This window comes from Macaca nemestrina, chromosome 11 (genome assembly GCF_043159975.1).
Source record: "Macaca nemestrina isolate mMacNem1 chromosome 11, mMacNem.hap1, whole genome shotgun sequence".
Lineage (NCBI taxonomy): Eukaryota > Metazoa > Chordata > Mammalia > Primates > Cercopithecidae > Macaca > Macaca nemestrina.
In genome coordinates this window covers 376,164-393,915 of record NC_092135.1, presented here as the reverse complement: position 1 = coordinate 393,915, position 17,752 = coordinate 376,164, and the positions used below count along the sequence as shown (strand labels likewise).

Below are 17,752 nucleotides of genomic sequence, written 5' to 3'. Positions count from 1 at the left end.
TGGGGCTATGACAGTGGCTTTTCCATCTGAAGACAGCAAAGCAAGTGAGTCGGTGGCCGGGTCTGCTCTCCGCCCGCGTGCAAGCGTGGCAGCAAAGAGGCACCCAGAGAAGCCCCCGTGGCCTGGGGCTCTTTGTAAAGAAGACAAGGCCCTGAGCAACAAACTGGCTCCTGCTGCTCAAAACGACAACCATGCTCGGCTGCCCAGCGGGTCCGCACCGCCTGCCGCTCCAGTGTCCTGTCCACTCCACAGCAACCCCAAGCTCTACCTCCTGTCCACGCGTGTGTCTGTGCACACAGTGTGTTGCTGTCAGTGAATGGCCTCCTGCTTCTCGAGCGCCGTGACGCTGGCTTTTGTTTGTGTTTTTCTTACCTGGGACTGGGACAAAAGATGGCCTGAAGCCAGGAGGTGCCGCCCACCAGTGGGGCTAGGCTGGGAGAGCTACTTTCTCCCCACCAGAGCCGCCTCTGCTGTCAGTCCCAGGCTGCACCCTGCTGGCCTTTCTGGGCCACACTGGGACCGTTCCCTTGTCAAAATCTGAGGGAAGTGAGGAAACCGGGGGCTCTTATGAAATGGACAGAGCGCAGGGTGGGCATCGGCTGGGCTACGTCCCTGGCCAGAGCTGTCCGCCAAGTTGGAGGACAGAAGAGCGTGCTGGGAGGGAAACATGGATTCACTGCAGTGCTCAGGCCACCAAGCACACCACCCCTCAGACACCAGGGAAACCCGAGCATCTGCACAGGAGTGAGATTTTGCTAGAATCAGGCCCTGCCAGTTGAGGAGCAGCTGGTGGGAGGTGGGAGATGTGCAGGCTGAGCACAAGCTCATGGTGTGCGGTGACTCAGGCCCCTCACTGGAGACACCAGGTGAGAGGAGAGACTGCAGGGCCTGGCACACACAGGCCCACTCTTCCTGCTGCCGGCCAGAAGGAGCTGTGTACACAGCAAGGCGGAGAGAGAAACATTAACCAAATTGCAAGTTTCGGATCATTTGTCTTGTTGTGGCTTCAGGAAAAGTTTATTTTTCAAGCAGGCCCACCTGTTCTTATAAAACCTTATCTGGGCTATTAGGGGGTGAGTCATCAGTGCTTGTTCAAACATTCCACTGAAGAGGGGAGCGGAAAGGAGAGGAGGTGCGAAGGTCACTTTCAAATTTGGAAACCTCTCTTCCCTTGCTTGAAGAAAGAGAGATCTGCACTGAACGCGTTTGCCCCTCACATTTCCCTCTGATCTTTCAGGGAGCCCAGGCCGGTTCGGGGTGCAGCTGCACCCATTTGTGGGCACACGCCAGTCAGAAAAGTTGTGTTAATTTGCAGTGAATGTTTTCAAACTCCTTTCTCAAAGATGAAAGTGTTGCCGCCTTGTCTTGGCTCCTGCCAGGTTGTGTGGCAAGCGTGTGTGTGAGTGCAGTGTCCTGATTCCCGGAGATGCTGAATGAAAGCCCAACTCTGCATGATTCCCTGGCCCACACCTCCGAGCCTTCCCTGCTGGGAGGAGCACCTGGTGTGCACAGGCCCTTGGATCAGGGATGTGTGCGCCTATCTAAGATTATGCTACAGGAATTCAGGCCAAAGACAATGACTTAGATTTTTGGCAGACTTAGATTTTTGACTGATATTTCACATCACAGTGCTGTAATTGTAATTAATTATGGTGCTGCGTTTCTTTACAAGGTTGTAAAACGCAAAAGCTGAGGTTGCAGGATGGTCTTGAATGATTGACTAAAATTGTCTGCTTCTCTAATGCTAGGCAGAACATATAAAAAGATAAATCCTATTAAAACCCCTCCTTCCAGAGAGCAGAAAATAAAGGGACTCAAAGTCCATCACTCTCGTGTGCTGCCCAGGGCAGCACTGGGGCCAGACACTCTTGCCGATGGCTATTTTGTGTGTGCTGCAGGCTTCCTAACAGAAAGGAGGCTTTGTAAGAGCACAGAAACATGCCCATGCTTCTTGGATGTGCCCTGGGACAGAGCTGAGCAAACCACGTGAAAGCAATATGTGGTATTGATTACTCAGCAAATATAAACAATCCCATACTCTTCACAGCTATGCCTTTATTCAGCATTTTTCAACCTTTAAAAGAGTTGAAGTCATTCTACTTTGCCGCCTCTCTCCTTTGCTCAACTGCCTTCTGCCTAGAACAGGCCACGTCCCTACTGGGGCAGGGAGCTTTGTACCCAGCTCACTGGCCTCCAAGGTCCTGTTTACGTGCAGCTTCAGTGGAAGGAGGTCCACTCTCCTGCTGCTGCCACCTCCTGGTTGAGCAGCACCTTGTCCAGAACCGCCTCGTCTTCATTCTCATTGTATTTATTTCTGCCGTGCTGCTTTTATCTCATGCGTATATGAAAGCCTTTAAGAAACATCAGAGAGTAACGGAGACGGAGGTGCCGAGAATCAGCAACTGCAGAAGCCCTGGGCTCTCTTCCCCAGTGCTGTTGTATTAAAGGATTTTGTTATTGTCCGTGGTGGTTTGCCCTTTTTGAAAAATGGAAGCATCAAAGTTTTAAACTCATGTTATCATTAAAATAACAACAACATTCATTGTTTGAAACACAAATTAATTGTGAAGTGAGAGTTTGGGAAGTCTTAGCCAGAACGCAGTGCTGACCTTCATCTGCATTTTGGAGCCACCACATCCAGTCCATCACCCTCTGGTTGTAGCAGCAGAGAGAATGACGCAACCCCTGACTTGCTGTTGTTTTATGGCTGATGATTCAGGAAGACAGAAAAAATGCCCTCATTTTAGCAGCTTTCATTTGATCATTCTCTCCCACCTTCCCCGGCCTCTGGGAGATGCGTTTATTGCCAGCTTCACTGCAGAGGAGACAAATAAGTAACCCAGATGTTGGTGTTTGTGGCGCCTTTACAGACACCTCCATGACACCTGTCATATCATACATTGCATATTGGATGTAACGTGAGCAATTTATGAGTCCAGATGCATCAACTGCTCTCCTTGTGCCCCTGCTGACATTCCCCGGAGATCGACATCCTGTAAAAAGCCTGAAGATTGCTTCCTTTCAATGGTGAGTGCCTGCTCCATGCCTTGGAGATAAGACATTTCTACTCTTGGTCCTTAGTCACCATAAAATCATAATGTGATTCTGTAGAATTGAAAGGTGATAAATAAGCTTAGGAAATGATGGTGTTTTGGGGAAAAAAGTGGACTCACTGCCGCGTCTCCTCAGTCCTTCCTTCCGGCACTCCTCTGTTTCCATGGAGACAGTGCTCCAGCAGGACCACCTGAACAGGCTGACATCCGTGGGCTCGGATTTCTTACTTCTCATTATTTTATTTCAGAGAGAGTTTTAAAGTGTGCATCATGTCCATTTAATTTTATTGACAATGTTTATCTAATCTATCTGCCTGCCAATCTACTCATCTATCCACACACACCTACTTTATTCAAGAAAGAATTTAAGGTGCTTTCTTCACTAGAAAAGGTATCTATTATTTTTCAAGCTCAGAGAAAAATGTTAGCTTTTAAATAATGACACAACTGTATTAAGTTGTTTCTTCTATAACATTTTGTTAAATGAATTCAAGATGCTGTGGAACTCTAAATGCTTAGGAAAACATGGCATCCTTATGGGAAATTGTGTTTTGAATGACACATGCTGTAAAGGACAACCAAACACATTTGTATGTAAAAATAAAATTCAAAAACTTTAAAAAATGTTTGCAAACAGATCCAAGATTTAAAAAAATAAGATAATCTATACAGACACTGCATTTCGTATTTGATGAAATTTAGTGTTAAAAAACTTAATAAAATAGGATTTGATAAGTATTTTCATAACATTGAAAGATACACCTATCTCAAACCAAAAGACAATATCAAGTTAATTTCTTCAACAAATAATAAGAAAATTAGTAAGATGTAGGGATAAAATTGATGTACAGAAACCAATAGCTTTGGATGATATAGCACAAGAAATTACTCCTATTTAATTAGGAAGAAAAAGTTCCTAGGAATAAACTTAGCAAGAAAGTTAAGATCTATATGAGATATGTTTTTATCCACTCTCGAAAGTTTATAAAAGAAAACTTGAACAAATAGAAAGACTTATGATGTTCTCGACTAGGAAGACTCAACATCATAAAACGCCAACTTTCCCTGACTTATTATGCAAATTAATGCACCTAAATAAAAATAGATTGAAGTTTTTCTGGATCTTTGTATTTTATTTATTTATTTACATATTTTACTGTGAGGTGAGAACTAGACAATCTGATTCTAAAGTTCAAATAGAAAAAGAAGCAAACAAAAATAGGAAAATCCAGAAAAAAAAAAGAGTAAAGAGAAAGAATTAGCCTTACCAGTTCTTAGATCATATAATAGTTTTAATAACTAAAACACTGTTGTACTGGGTCATGAACAAACACACGGAACAACAGAAAAGCACGGGAAATGCAGATAGACACAAAAATAGGAGGGAAATTAGTAAGTCATAAAAGTGACATCTAAAATTGTTAGTGAAAAAAACTGTGATAAATGGCATTAGGACAACTGAGTAGCATTCAGCAAAATAAATAATAAAAGATGAAAGTTGCACCCATGTCCCACAATGTATATAAAAATAAATTTCAAAAAGATAAAATATTTAAATGTTGTAAGTAAAGACATAAAAATACTAAAAGAAATCATGGACAAAGTCCATGATTTTTTTTTTTTTGAGAGGGAGTCTCACTCTGTCGCCCAGGCGGGAGTGCAGTGGCTGGATCTCAGCCCACTGCAAGCTCCGCCTCCCGGGTTCACGCCATTCTCCTGCCTCAGCCTCCCGAGTAACTGGGACTACAGGTGCCCGCCGCCTCGCCCGGCTAGTTTTTTGTATTTTTTAGCAGAGACGGGGTTTCACCGTGTTAGCCAGGATGGTCTCGATCTCCTGACCTTGTGATCCGCCCGTCTCGGCCTCCCAAAGTGCTGGGATTACAGGCTTGAGCCACTGCGCCCGGCCAAATTCCATGATTTTTTAAATTAAAACTGAAAAATCCAAATGCAATAAAAGAATTTGTAAGTTAAGCTACACAAAAATAGGAATTTCTGCATGAAAAACTACCATCAGCAAATTAAGAAATCAAGACAGACACTGAGGGAAAGAATGTATTTTCACCTCTTATCATAAGTTACATCCTTAATATATTAAAAGCTCCAAAAAATCAATAAGAAAGAAAAAGATAAAAAAACTCAATAGATCGATAGGCAAAAAACTTTGATGGAATGATCCAGTGAAAATAAACTAAATAGATGGTCAGCCTTACTAATAATAGAATAGGAAACCTATTCAATCAGCAAATGTCAGAAGACATCCAGATGTGCAGGTAAGGAGCCGCGGAGAAGCAGTGGCCTTCACGCCTGGGAAGAGCAAATCGCATGACCACAGGCAGGATAATTTGGCAACACCTACAGAATTACCAAGATATGTGTCCTCTGACCCAGCAATTTCACGACTGATTCTAAAGACAGATGCAAAATGATATATTAGCAAGAGAACAGCATTATCTGTTATACAGATAAACAAAAGATTTGAAAGAATCTGTGTCTATCAACTCCAATCATCCATCCAGTGTGGGACCGAAATACTCCACAGCTGTAAGAAAATGGAATGCTACATGTATTCATATGGGGGATTATCCAATTTATAAGAGCAAAGTGTGGTAAAGTGCATGTAATCTGCCACCATTTGTGTAAAACACAGAGAAGATGAAGGTGAGCACTCACATTCCTGTGTGTTTGCATCTGCATCAGGAAGCTCTAGGGATGCACAAGAAGTTAACCATAACTCATGCCCTTAGTGCCACATATAAAGAGTTCCTAGAAATCAATAAGAAAGACTTTGTTACACAGATGAGTGCAATGAAACCAGACAGAGGAGGACATGGACGGAGAACAGACTATACTGAATGCTTTTCATGTTTTTCATTTCTGAGCCATGGGAGTTATCTCCCATACAATAATTTAAAATTAAAAATTAAATTTTAGAGAGTGAAATTATCACTTTTCAAGCATGATTTCTTCAAGATATAGGCTGTTTTGTTCAGTTTATGATGCATCTTTTTTATTTCTATAAATGTAGGGGGTACAGGTGTAATTCTGTTACATGGATATGTTGCACAGTACTGAAGTCTGAGCTGTTAGTGTTCACCCAAAAGATGAGTATTGTACCCATTAAGTAATTTCCCATTGTCCACTCACCTCGCATGCTTACACCCCATCTTTTTATTTAAACAACACTTTCTTTGATGTTTGGGGCCTCAAAGAATAAATACTACTATTTTCCAACTAGACAGACTCCCACTGGCTTCACAGACTAATTATTTTGGCACTAGAGACAACAATTAAAAAGCAAATGTTAAGTGGTTTGTATTTATTAATGGGTTAATTTAACAAGAACAGCATTTTCAAACACTGCAAAGCATATTTTCTACAATAAGATTTTCTATTTTTTCTTTTGCCTTTGTTTCCAGCTTCCTAAGTACAGATTCTGCAAAACTATTTCATAAGCCAGTTCTGTGGAACCCCTTTCTGGCCATTTCCTGAAGCAAATTTCTTTCCTAATCATCCCCACAACACGAAGGCCAGGTTCTGCAAGTAAAAGGGTGGTGAGGCAATTCTGGACTCATTTAAGTGGCAAGCCCAGGAAGTGGAGGCTCGCGCGGTGTGGAAATACTGACCAGATGGAATTAACCACCTTCCTGGAAGCAAGACTGGAGAGCGCTGTGGAGCTTGCCGCAGGTTCTGCTGGATAGGAAAGTGTGTCTCCTCCACCTGCTGTCTGCTTCTGTCCTGTCTTAGCCCAGCAGAGCTGTTTTAACGCAGACATTTGCAGCCTGCCCAGAACTCTCCTGGAACCAGTAAGTCGCCAGTTAGGAAAAAGATCAGCACCGCCCAAACAGAGATGTTGGAAACCTGCATTCATCCCCAGTGGAGGCAGAGGCTCTGAATGCTGAAGCCACAGCTGTGACATGGCCACACTCTGCACATGGCCCCAGGCACTCAGATTTCTGCACTCTCAGGGTGGCTCGCAGGCTCCAGAGCTGGGGTTCAGGCCCTGCTGACCACAGTCAACTGTCCCCTGCTGCCTCAGACCAGGGCCGAATTCCTGGTGTGCTTCCCTCCTGCACCCACTCAATGGCTCTGTGGCCTTTGCAAGCACCTGCCTGGCAGGGCTATGGCAATGTGTGGAGTCAGACGATGGTGCCAAGTTGGGAGAGGACTTACAGCGAGACAGTGTAGATAAAGCCTGGGGCCCAGCTCCCCAGCAGCACCTGCTCCTGCACTGTGGCCACTGTGGCCACGTGGCTGCTTCTATTTCCTTGAGCTCCATTGCCATCTTATCCCAGGCAGGGCCCCTTCACCCCCTGCACCTGCCACCATCTGTCCTCGCCCCTGACTCCCAAGCCTCCTATCAGTCTTGCTCTTGGGAGGGAAAGAACCCCTGGCTTGGGGAGCTTCCCGGTCCTGAGGTGGCCACCTGCCAAGGCTCTGGCGTCCCCCATCCTGGGGCTCCTGCCCCACCTCTGAGCTCTCCCTCTCCCTCTCATCCCATTGGCCTCTCCTGGCTGGGGCCTTGCTGTCTGTTACCCCTGAACAGAGCTGATACTGACACCCCGGAACGGCAGGGACCTGGAACTGTTCCACTCACCTGCTTCAACCAGCACCTTGAGGACAGACCTTTACCTGCACTTAGAGCGTTTAGTTGAACTGCAGTTTTGATAATCATGTAACTGTGTGCAAATACTAGAGCAGGTGACTGTGGTGTGAAAGGGTGAATACTCGGGAAGTGTGTGATTTTTGTCTGAGAAGTTTAGTCAGCAAGCAGCTAATTCATGGCAACATAAAGAAAGTTGATATGAAAATGGCCTTTCCCCTACATCCCTAAGGAGACTGCCAAGAAGACCAGGACATGCTACTACGTATGTTCAAGAAATGATGAAGGGGAGCACTGAGGAGCTAAGATACACGGGTTTAATCTCAGATTCACTTCCGATGCACTGCCCGAGTGTCTGGAGAGGAGAATCTGGACTCCTTCCTGTATCCGTTTTGAGAGGCGTGGCCCCAGTACGAATTTGGGAAGCCTTTGCAGTGGCAAAAGTCATGAAATTAGGTGGCAACACCTTAGGACCGTCAAAAGGGAGGGTTGCCTTGGGAATGAAGGCTTGGCGTGAACAGATTTGGCTTGTTGGGTCTAAAGAACAACAGAGTATTTCTCCCTGGCTCTTGGAATTCAAGGTCCTGAGCTCTTCAATCCTGGGCAATTTCACATTTGCTCATTTCGCACAAGCAGGAGGCAGGGAGAGTTGTTGGGATTCGTGCCAGGCAGAGCCGAGCACATCAGGGGCCCTGGGTAAAAGGGGGTGGGGATAGCGCAGGCACCAAAGGTCTCCGCATGGGGTTGCCAGCTGCCAGTGGACACCAGATGGGAAGGGAAACTGCATGCCCACCGTTTGCCTCTGCCTGTGGGGTGCTGCCCCCACAGTGCCTCTCGGGTGTCTGCAGCCTCACGTCTTGTTTCTTCTCACCCCCAATGTGGATCACAGCCGCTGCAAGTCTCCGTAAGCACCACAAGGCCAGCGGCCTCCCCTCGGGCTCATAGGATGCCTGAACCACCAGCCTCATCCTGAACTCCCCTCCATGGACGTGAGCCCCATTAGCTTTTCCCCCATTTAGAGGCAATGGAAGGCCAAACCCCCTTAGAGAAAGAACAAGAAACTGGGGTGAGCTGCCTCATGTGTTGAGATGTAGGAAAGTGAGATTTATTTGCAGAGAAAAGAACCGGGCTCCACTGTCCTCAGGGTGCCTCTGGTCTCTCACAGTTGGATCCCCTCATGTTTCCCAAACCCATCTCCGGATCACCCCCTCCCCACCCTATCTCTTCACTCCTCGAAAACCAGCTCCCCTAGCTTTGCCCAGATCACACAGCAACACCATATCAGGTAAATCCTTCCTCTTTACAGTAGACACTGAAATTCGCCCTATGTTCCCCACTCCCCTCTTCATCAATGAAAAGGAGCAGCTTGTGGTTTCCAGCACCGGGTGCTTCCTGTCTGCGGCCCCTCCAGGACATGGGCTGTAAAGTTTCTCTTCCTCCAGACGCCTTTGTGCACTGGACTGAACCGACTATCCCGACCTCAGCCCACCTTTTCTCCATCCTGAGCCACAGCACATGTCCCCCAGGAATCTGTGGCTCTGACCACCTCTGACGATTCACTCCCCCGTCAGTCCCCTGGGACCCCTGAGACAGTTCAGCCTGAGCCCCTGGCCTTCCGGGCCTCCCCAGCTGTGTTTCTGGTCATTCCTTTCCTTGAGTGCCTCCACCCTGGATGCCCAGGGCACCACCCTGGCCTCCCCTACACGTTGGCTTGGTTCTTCTCAACCATTGCCATTGGCTTGGTTTCTGTTGTGTTTGGTTTTTAGGGGTCAGACTGCCGAGTGCTGTTCTTCTCCCGGGCTCTGTCTTCCTCTCTCTCCTTGGGTTGCAGCATCCAGGTCTGATCCAACAACTCCACAGCACACAATGTGGCCCAGGCCATGCATGGAGGAAGACAGCAGAGCAGCCACGAGGCTCCCAAACAGAGCCAGGGCCCAGGCCCAGCACACCCTGCCCTCAGTCCCCTACATCCACTGCCCCTCCTGCACCCGGCACTGGGCAGCGTGGGCTGTGTCAGTGGTGTCCGTCCTCCCTTCTCAATATGTTGTGAGCTCCACTAGGCCAGGACCGGTGCCTGGAAGCTGTGGGACCCTCAGCCTCCCTAGCAGAACGTCTCGCACACAGCGGTGGCTCCATAAAATATTTATTTCCTATCATGTCCATTTATTTTATAAATTTCATGCAGGCCAGAGAGATTGGAATTATTAATTACTTTAAAAAATAAAAGGATAAAGCAAGACCTGGAAATACAGACCCAGCAGCACTGGAATGCACCAACTAAGGCAGAGAGCTCCCCTGAGACTCCGCGACTGCTGGACCATTTAAGGCAACATCATATCTCAGGCGGAGAGGGAGAGAATCCGCCGGTCTTGGTGGGGGGGGTTTAAGTGGATTTAGTCATGGTCTGGACTTGCCCAATTTTCTATGCTATGCTGTGGGAAGGGACAAGGTCCTAAACTACGCTCACAGGACTTAAATCAAACAAACAACACACACAGGTGGGTGGGAAGGCAGGCAGATGACTCAATTCTGTGCCCACTACCCATGGCCCCTGATGGGCCATGCCTTCTGCTTAGACAGCAGCCTCCTGGAGCCCACAGATGGGGGCAGTGGCATAAAGTCAGACCTGCAGCTGAGGCCTGACTCGCCGCAATGGCCCTGTCCTCCATCGCCAGTGGCAGAACTGTCACTTTCTCACTGATCCTTCATTTTCCTATGCAATGGGGCTAATATTGCCTCTTTCTAAGGTTGCTATGAGGATTAATTTTTGAGATAATAGACATTGAGATAACAAACCTGCCAAGAGCTACATCGATGTGATTATCCTGAGATTGAGAGGAAATGTCAATGCGGCACTAGATGGTGGCATGACCGTGAGTGGGAGAGAGAGTGTGGATGTTCCAGATGTCCTGGGATCTCTACCAAACAGAAGATGCAGTGAAAGGACAGCCAGTGTTGCCAGTGTCTCCTTTTCCCCTCAGGGCAATGAGTTACGGGTTTTCGGTGCCTTAGTTTTCTTCCTTTCAAATGGAGTTAATAATACTGTCTGTCTCGGGGATATTCACAGACGTGAACAATTAACGATTGCAAAGGCTCATTTGAAAATAAATGAGCTTACTCATAACGGTGGTGCTTGATATTTATAATAATAAGCCTGTGCTGCTGGCTTCACGAACTATATTCATTGGTACAGGGTTTAGTTTTATGACTGGCTTTTTCAAACTTAACATAAAATACTCTTATTTTAAAGTAATCAAATGACCTTCTTGCATTCATCCAGGGTCTTATTTGGAAAAACTTAAGATTTGATCATAGATCTATTTTAAACAGTGCCAAGTTAACTGACATTGATGCCATCGTATCTGGGGTCCCTAGGAATCCAGAAGGGGACAGTGAATGGTAGGAAGACTCGGACTCGGGTCTGCCTGTAACACTCGGAGCCTGCAAGGCAACACAGTTAACTGAGTTGTATTAAAATGACTTGGTGTGGCTATAAACCAAACCACACCCCTCTAGCCGACACGAAGAGCTTCCCGTACAAGCCGCGGGTGGGAGGGCCTCTCCTGTCTCCTCTGCCAGCAGGCACACATGGATGACACGGAGGTGTGAATTCAGCCTGCACCTCCTACAGATGAGCTGTTGAAGGCGATGGCCACAGCAAGTCCGCAACAAGTGCTCTTTAAACTCAGCAAACTATCCAAAGAACAGAAAACCAAACAGCGCATGTTCTCACTCATAGGTGGGAACTGAACCATGAGATCACTTGGACCCAGGAAGGGGAACATCACACACGGGGGCCTGTTGTGGGGTGGGGGGATGGGGGAGGGAGAGCATTAGGAGATATACCTATTGTAAATGACGAGTTAACAGGTGCAGCACACCAACATGGCACATGTGTACATATGTAACAAACCTGCATGTTGTGCACATGTACCCTAGAACTTAAATTAAAAATTAAAAAAAAAAAATGAGTATTTCTTTAAACAAAGAACCTTCCCGGCATTGCCTCCCGAGGTATGATTAATGAGGCCCGGCACCTCCTTCCTCACTCAGCGATCACTTCTCTGCAGCGCCTTCCCAGACGCAGGTTCCCTCACGGAGGCGGGAAGATTTCAGGCGATGTCTGTTCTTGTCTTTTGTCAACACAGAGAAGGATGGAGACCCCACTGGTCAGGCGAGCCCCGCGGTCCCTGTTCCTCATTTCACCGCCTGGGGAAGCCTGGTCCCCATCGATTCGCCAAGGAACAAGGAAACAACACGTCTTACCTGGATGGCGGGTCCCCCTCACGGTGGCCTTGGATCTGGCTTCAGCCGGAGAGGCAGCGCCTCGCTCACGGCTCCGCCGGCCGCTGCCTTACCCGGGAGCGCCACCCCGTGCCCCGCCAGAGGAAGTGCAAGTACCCCCGCAACACGGGCCGAAAGCCACACTGTGGACCCGCAGCGCAGCTCCAAGAAATCCCAAGTCCATTCACCAGAGGAGCTTCTCCACCAAATCATCGAAAACTGAAACGACAAATGAGTCTCCACGGGTATCCCCTTGAGTAGGCTGTACGGAAAATGCAACCTGGTCAGCTGCATTTCTGCTGCCAGCCCTCCTCCAGGCAAGCACTGGCCTCGAGAAGGGCAAAGGGCAGGTAGCAGCTTCGACGCAGGCGGCCACGGCGCGGGGTCACAGTTCAGAGGCCTTCTCAGCTGAACCTGATGTTAGTCTAAGCTCGGGCCCCAGAGTGAGCACACGCGGTGAGGCATCCGATTCCCCATCAGCTCCTTTACCTAAAGCTGTGCAGAGAATCCGAGGCTATGAGTGGAGGTGGGGGAAAGATGTACAGGGGATGCTCTGGTTTCACTCCTGAGATACGAGAACGTCCTCTGAACACACATGCAGATAGCTGGACTTCTAGACAGACGAAATCCAAATCCTTTCTTTCCTCCCAGCATAAGGGAACGATCCGGTAAAAGCTGGTGTTCATCGATGCTACGTGTCCAGAATGGGGTCAGCACCCACCTCACTGTATCCTAACATCTGTCTAATGAGGCAGGGAATGTCACTGTCACACTCTGCAGACGAGGAAGCCAAGCTGTCAGCAGGTCCACATCTTGCCACAAAACCAGTAACCTGTGGTGCTGAGATCGCACACCAGTCGTCCACTGCCACCTCCGTGGCCTCCTTCTCTGGGGTTTGCCTGCCTTCTGATGGCTGCCATGCCTCTATCCCCTCACAGGGACTGGATCTTCCAGTGGTCAGTACTTTTTGGCTGCAAGCAGCAGAGATTCCCTCGAGGGCTTGTTGAAAGCACTCAGGTCAACGTGGCCTCAGAAGGGAGCTGAGGCCATGCAGGGCGCTGCAGTTTCTCCTCACACTTTGCATCCCTGGCCTGACTCTTCCTCAACATGTCCTGCTATCTCCACAAGGCGGCCAGCCCAGCCCTGTCCTCCTCACCTTCCAGCCCCAACTGAGCAGCCCTCCCTGCATCATCTCCAGCTGCTGCCCAGGCTGCACGGAGCAGGTGTCCAGCGCCCATCCAGTCACTGTCTAGAGGGCAGAGCAACCAGCTGGGACGTAACAACACCTGGCCCCGCCCACACGCCCTGCAGTAATGCACTGAAGAGTGCATGGCAGCACATATGTGCCTCATGTGTCCTGCTGTGATGCACCGAGTGGTACATAGCGTTATTGTGTCAATCATGTGTCTTGATGTGATGCACTGGTTCAGACAATATCACGAAGGCAATGTTTCTTTAAAACTGTCAAATTTGAGGAAACAATCTAACAAAAGTCACTTGATGAACATTCTGTAAAGGTGACATAAATATTTCAAAAATGTCTCTGACATTGAAAGAAAAAAACAAAAAGGGAGCTAGTCCAGATTTTAAAACTAAAAGATATAGTAACTAAAAGCAGTTGTGGTGCTTGGATAAAAACAAACAACAGAAGGTATAAACAACATTATTAGACACACTGGGAAAAACTTTATATGGACCATGTATTCCATAACGGTGCTGTGTTATTGTTAAATTTCCTTCGTGTGGTAACTGAAGGGGAATGATTTTGTTCTCAACAGATAATGCTCAAGTATTTGGGGGCAAAATTTCACAATGACTAACTTCCAAAATGGTTCAGTCAAAAGAATGACATATGTGCAATTAAAAGGGGAAAATAAGTGTGACAAAATGCCGACGACAGTTGAATTGTCATGTGGGAACTCACTGGACTATTCTAGAAACATTTCTGTAGCTTTAAAATTATTTAAAACAAATGTTGTGGGGGAAAGAGCATGCATTTAAGGTAGTAAAAATATTCAGGACACACAAAGAGGGGGTGCAAACAGGTAAAACGACAGGGTTTCTGACCTCAGAGAGCTTCCTGAAGCTGTGCACACGCCTGTCAGGAAGGCGGTGGAATGAGCAGAGCTTCGAGGGGCAGGTCATGTCTCTACTGAGTGGAGCAGAGGATGGGGTGTCTGCAAACAGTGAATTTTAAGCCATTTGTTTAGTCCACATTACAGTGAATCTAAATAAGAGTTTGGAGAGCCAGTCACACCGGACTATCTTCACTTCGTTTAACGATAGACACAGGTAGGGACGGGGAACAGACGTCCCAAATGGATTCTCAGCCACATGCTTGGAGACCCAGAGGAGCGAGCACAGGAGATAGCAGCAAGGGCTTGGAACAGGCCAGGCTATTCCATCATTTAATTTAAAAGGGGAGGTGACTCCTGTTCACTCAGGAAAAAGTCAGGGGCAGGGCAGGTGCCAAAAGTACTGAGGTGATGCATTCTTCTAATATTGTTCAGAACATGTCTTCACATCTCATCAAAACAGCTTACGAAAGCAGAATATTCATCCTGTAGCTAAATTCCATGTTCATGCATTCAGGACCAGGCACAACTACCTTTACTCTCCAATATGGCCTGTCGGATGAACACCTGTGAATTTGAACCAATATTTACTGTTGCTCTTTGAAAAGAAGCATTTTCATCATTGCTTTTGATGGAAAGCAAATTTAGCTAATCTTCCATTTTTTCTTTGCCTCCAGTAATTCTGGTCTGCTCAAGGTATTCAGCCAGCCAGCAGAGATAGAAAATAAAGATCAGGCACAGTGGCTCATACATGTAATCCCAGCACTTTGGGAAGCTAAGGTGGGTAGATCACTTGAAGTAGAAGTTCAAGACCGGTCTGACCAACATGGTGAAACGCCATCTCTACTAAAAATACAAAATTAGCTGGGTGTGATGGCACATGCCTGCAATCCCAGCTACTCGGGAGACTGAGGCACGAGAATCGCCTGAACCCGGGAGGCAGAGGTTGCAGTGAGCCAAGATCGCACCACTGCACTCTAACCTGGGCAACAAGAGCAAAACTCTGTCTCAAAAAAAAAAAAAAAAAAAAAAAAAAGAGAGAGAGAGAGAGAAAGGAAGAAAAGAAAAAGCATGGGAGCCCATGAGTTGGAGACTGGAGTGAGGTATGATTGTGTCACTGCACACCAGCCTAGGTGATGAAGGGGAGGGGAGGGGGAGAGAAAGGAAAAAAGAGAGAGAAAGAGGAAGAGGAAGAAAGGAAGGAAGGAGAGGAAGAAGGAGAGGAAGGAAGGGGAAGAAAGAAGAAAAAAGGGCAAAAAGAAAAGAACAAGCATGCAGGAGAATTTGAAGTAGCTTTGCCATTGAGTTCTTGGGTTCCCCGAGTCACGCTATACCGTGGACCATCAGCCAGCAGAAATCCGTTCTTGTTACACCTGTGACCCCTGCTAGCAAGATGGTCAATGTGGCGGGATCCCTCAGGAAGGTGAGAACAGAGGACATTTGCCTCTTAAAGGTTAAACTCTAAGTTACTTCAATTGTGAGCAGAGACATGTAACACTGTTTAAGGAAAAACAACAAATTGCAGCCATATACGTTGTGACTGTAACCTGAATGGACATATACTGCAACTGACCAAGGAAGTGTCCATCAGAAGCAGGATGGGCAACTGGGGAAAGAATACCAAAGGAAGGTGAGGTAGCCCAGCAGCATGGCTGCCCACGCACCTGCAGGGAACAGAGTCACTGCTTAAGACAGCAGAGCCTCCCAGGGACACAAGACCCCAGCCCAGGAGCCTGAGCATCTGCTACTTCAGATGTGGTCTCTTTATTGGAACAAATCAATATAGTCCCAGATCTCTGGTCTGCAGCCACTGATCTGGCAGATGATTTTTCTCTGTACCTACTGATATAGGTTGAGGTTTTGTCTTCTGCAATCTCATGTCCAGAAGCTGTCTTGTTCTCATCTGGCAGGGACAGCAGCAGCCTTGGTGGGAGTGCATCAGGGCTGTGCTACCTCTCCACTTCCTCCATGCAACCTAGAGCTCAGGGCTGTCGGCTGTCTTGCCATTCCACAAGACGCCACCATGGCCCATCACATTAGTGATGTGGACAGGAAACAAGACACCCCACTGTTTTGGTGAAATTATGACCACCTGGGCTGGGATGTAACTCTCGTAAGAATGCACAGGGCTGCTGCTTTGAAGTTTCCGAGGCCCGTGATCTAGGAAGGTATGGATGCACTCTGTGAGGGGGAGGACAGGGTGCTGTGCCCATGTCCACCGGCACTAGAGACGGGCAGGCACTCTGAGTCTCTCTGGAGCTCTGCAAGCAACATCCACTAGGCCACACACGCTACTCTGCTCACTTTCCAATTAACCTACAAACTGCCAGTTTCACATGAGGCCTAGAAAGAGCAAAGCCTCCAGAGCAGGTAGATGTAAAAGCTGGTCTCCCCATCAGGCCGTGGTGGCAATTAGATCCCATGATGCATGGCAGAGTCACAGACAGGCCCAGAGCAAAGACACCTAGGGTTCTGGGACAAAACCACAGCCTCCTCTGCAGATAATTGCTCTTCTGAGAACCAGCTCTCAGCTTGTCCTCTAGGCCCTGATGGACACTGAACATCTATACTTCACCATGGCACAGCTAGTGACAGCTAGCTGGAACTTGAGCAGACCACCAAAGACTGCGTTTTCTGACCTGTCATGTCACCAGGTGAGTCAACTGCAGGAGCATGCCTTCATTACATTCAGGCAAGATGTATATATTTAATAGGTATATAGGTGTACACACACACACAAGCATGCATGCACATGCATGCACACGCACACACACACAGGTTAGGCTTTGGCATGTTCTGGAACACAAGATACACAAGCAAGTGGTTCCGATGCTCTTCGAGCCCACAGCTGCATGGACAGCACCCCTCACCATGCACCTATTGGCCCCACGGGGACTTCCCTAGGACCACTCACCCGAATTAAAAGTTGGATTTGATTTCTTCAAAAGATGCTGACAGCTGACACCACTTGAAGGTGAAAGTTGGCAACGTTCTAACTCATTTGAGTGGCCCTAAAGAACAGCAGGGGAGGGGGCCCATGCTCTCAGTAGGCAGGTGGCACGATGGCTGCCTCATGCATGTTAGCCTTTCTCTCCAGCCACCCAGCCTTGCTCAATGTTCTCATCAACAAAGTGGCCATGGAGGCAGTGAAGGATGTTGTCAATGGCTTCAACCACATGGACGTCCTCACTCCAAGGCTAGTCTGGCTAAGGTCCACTGCTAAATGTATAAATCTGCTAGTGGGAGACACCAACACAATTCCTAGTATGAAAAACTCAACTGGAAAGAAGAGCCAGCCCCCAAGTACATCGGGCCATGTGTTCTGGGAGGGACAGAGACACCTCTTGGCCACTGCACCTGGCTCACAGAAGCCTCATCTGCTGCACGAGTTGCTTCCAGTACTGCTTCCAGGAGACCTGTCTGACAGCAGAGCTCAGCAGTGAGGCCTGTGACAATCGTGATCCCGGCGCACACCCCACTACCTCGGGGAGCCTCCCAAGCACCAGGCAGTGCTGGCTGTGATAAGGCCCCCCTTGAAGGCTGCTGGGTTGCCCAAGATGTGCCCTGTACTCCGAGCCATCAGTCAACAAGTGGTATGGGTTCTCCCATGGCCGGAAAACACGGGTGGAGGCACACGTGGAACGGGAATGGCTCCTCTCATTACGCCCCCACACAACTAGCAAGGTTTTGGATTCTCCACTCACAATTCTGGACTCTGCTGGTTTGGGTGTCTTCATTCC

General features: G+C 47.9%; 1 protein-coding gene and 1 pseudogene across 1 annotated transcript in view; one reads left to right on the top strand and one right to left on the bottom strand.

The window, feature by feature from the left end:
• Nucleotides 1–12,389, bottom strand: part of LOC105464156 (cryptic protein) — a 41,177-nt gene extending 28,788 nt beyond the window's left edge. Inside the window, 1 exon segment of the mRNA XM_024787466.2 lies at nt 11,920–12,389. The gene's annotated coding sequence lies outside the window, so the exon portion shown is untranslated.
• On the top strand, nt 11,670–12,291 carry LOC139357037 (putative uncharacterized protein encoded by LINC00242; annotated as a pseudogene).
• Nucleotides 12,390–17,752: the final 5,363 nt, after the last annotated feature.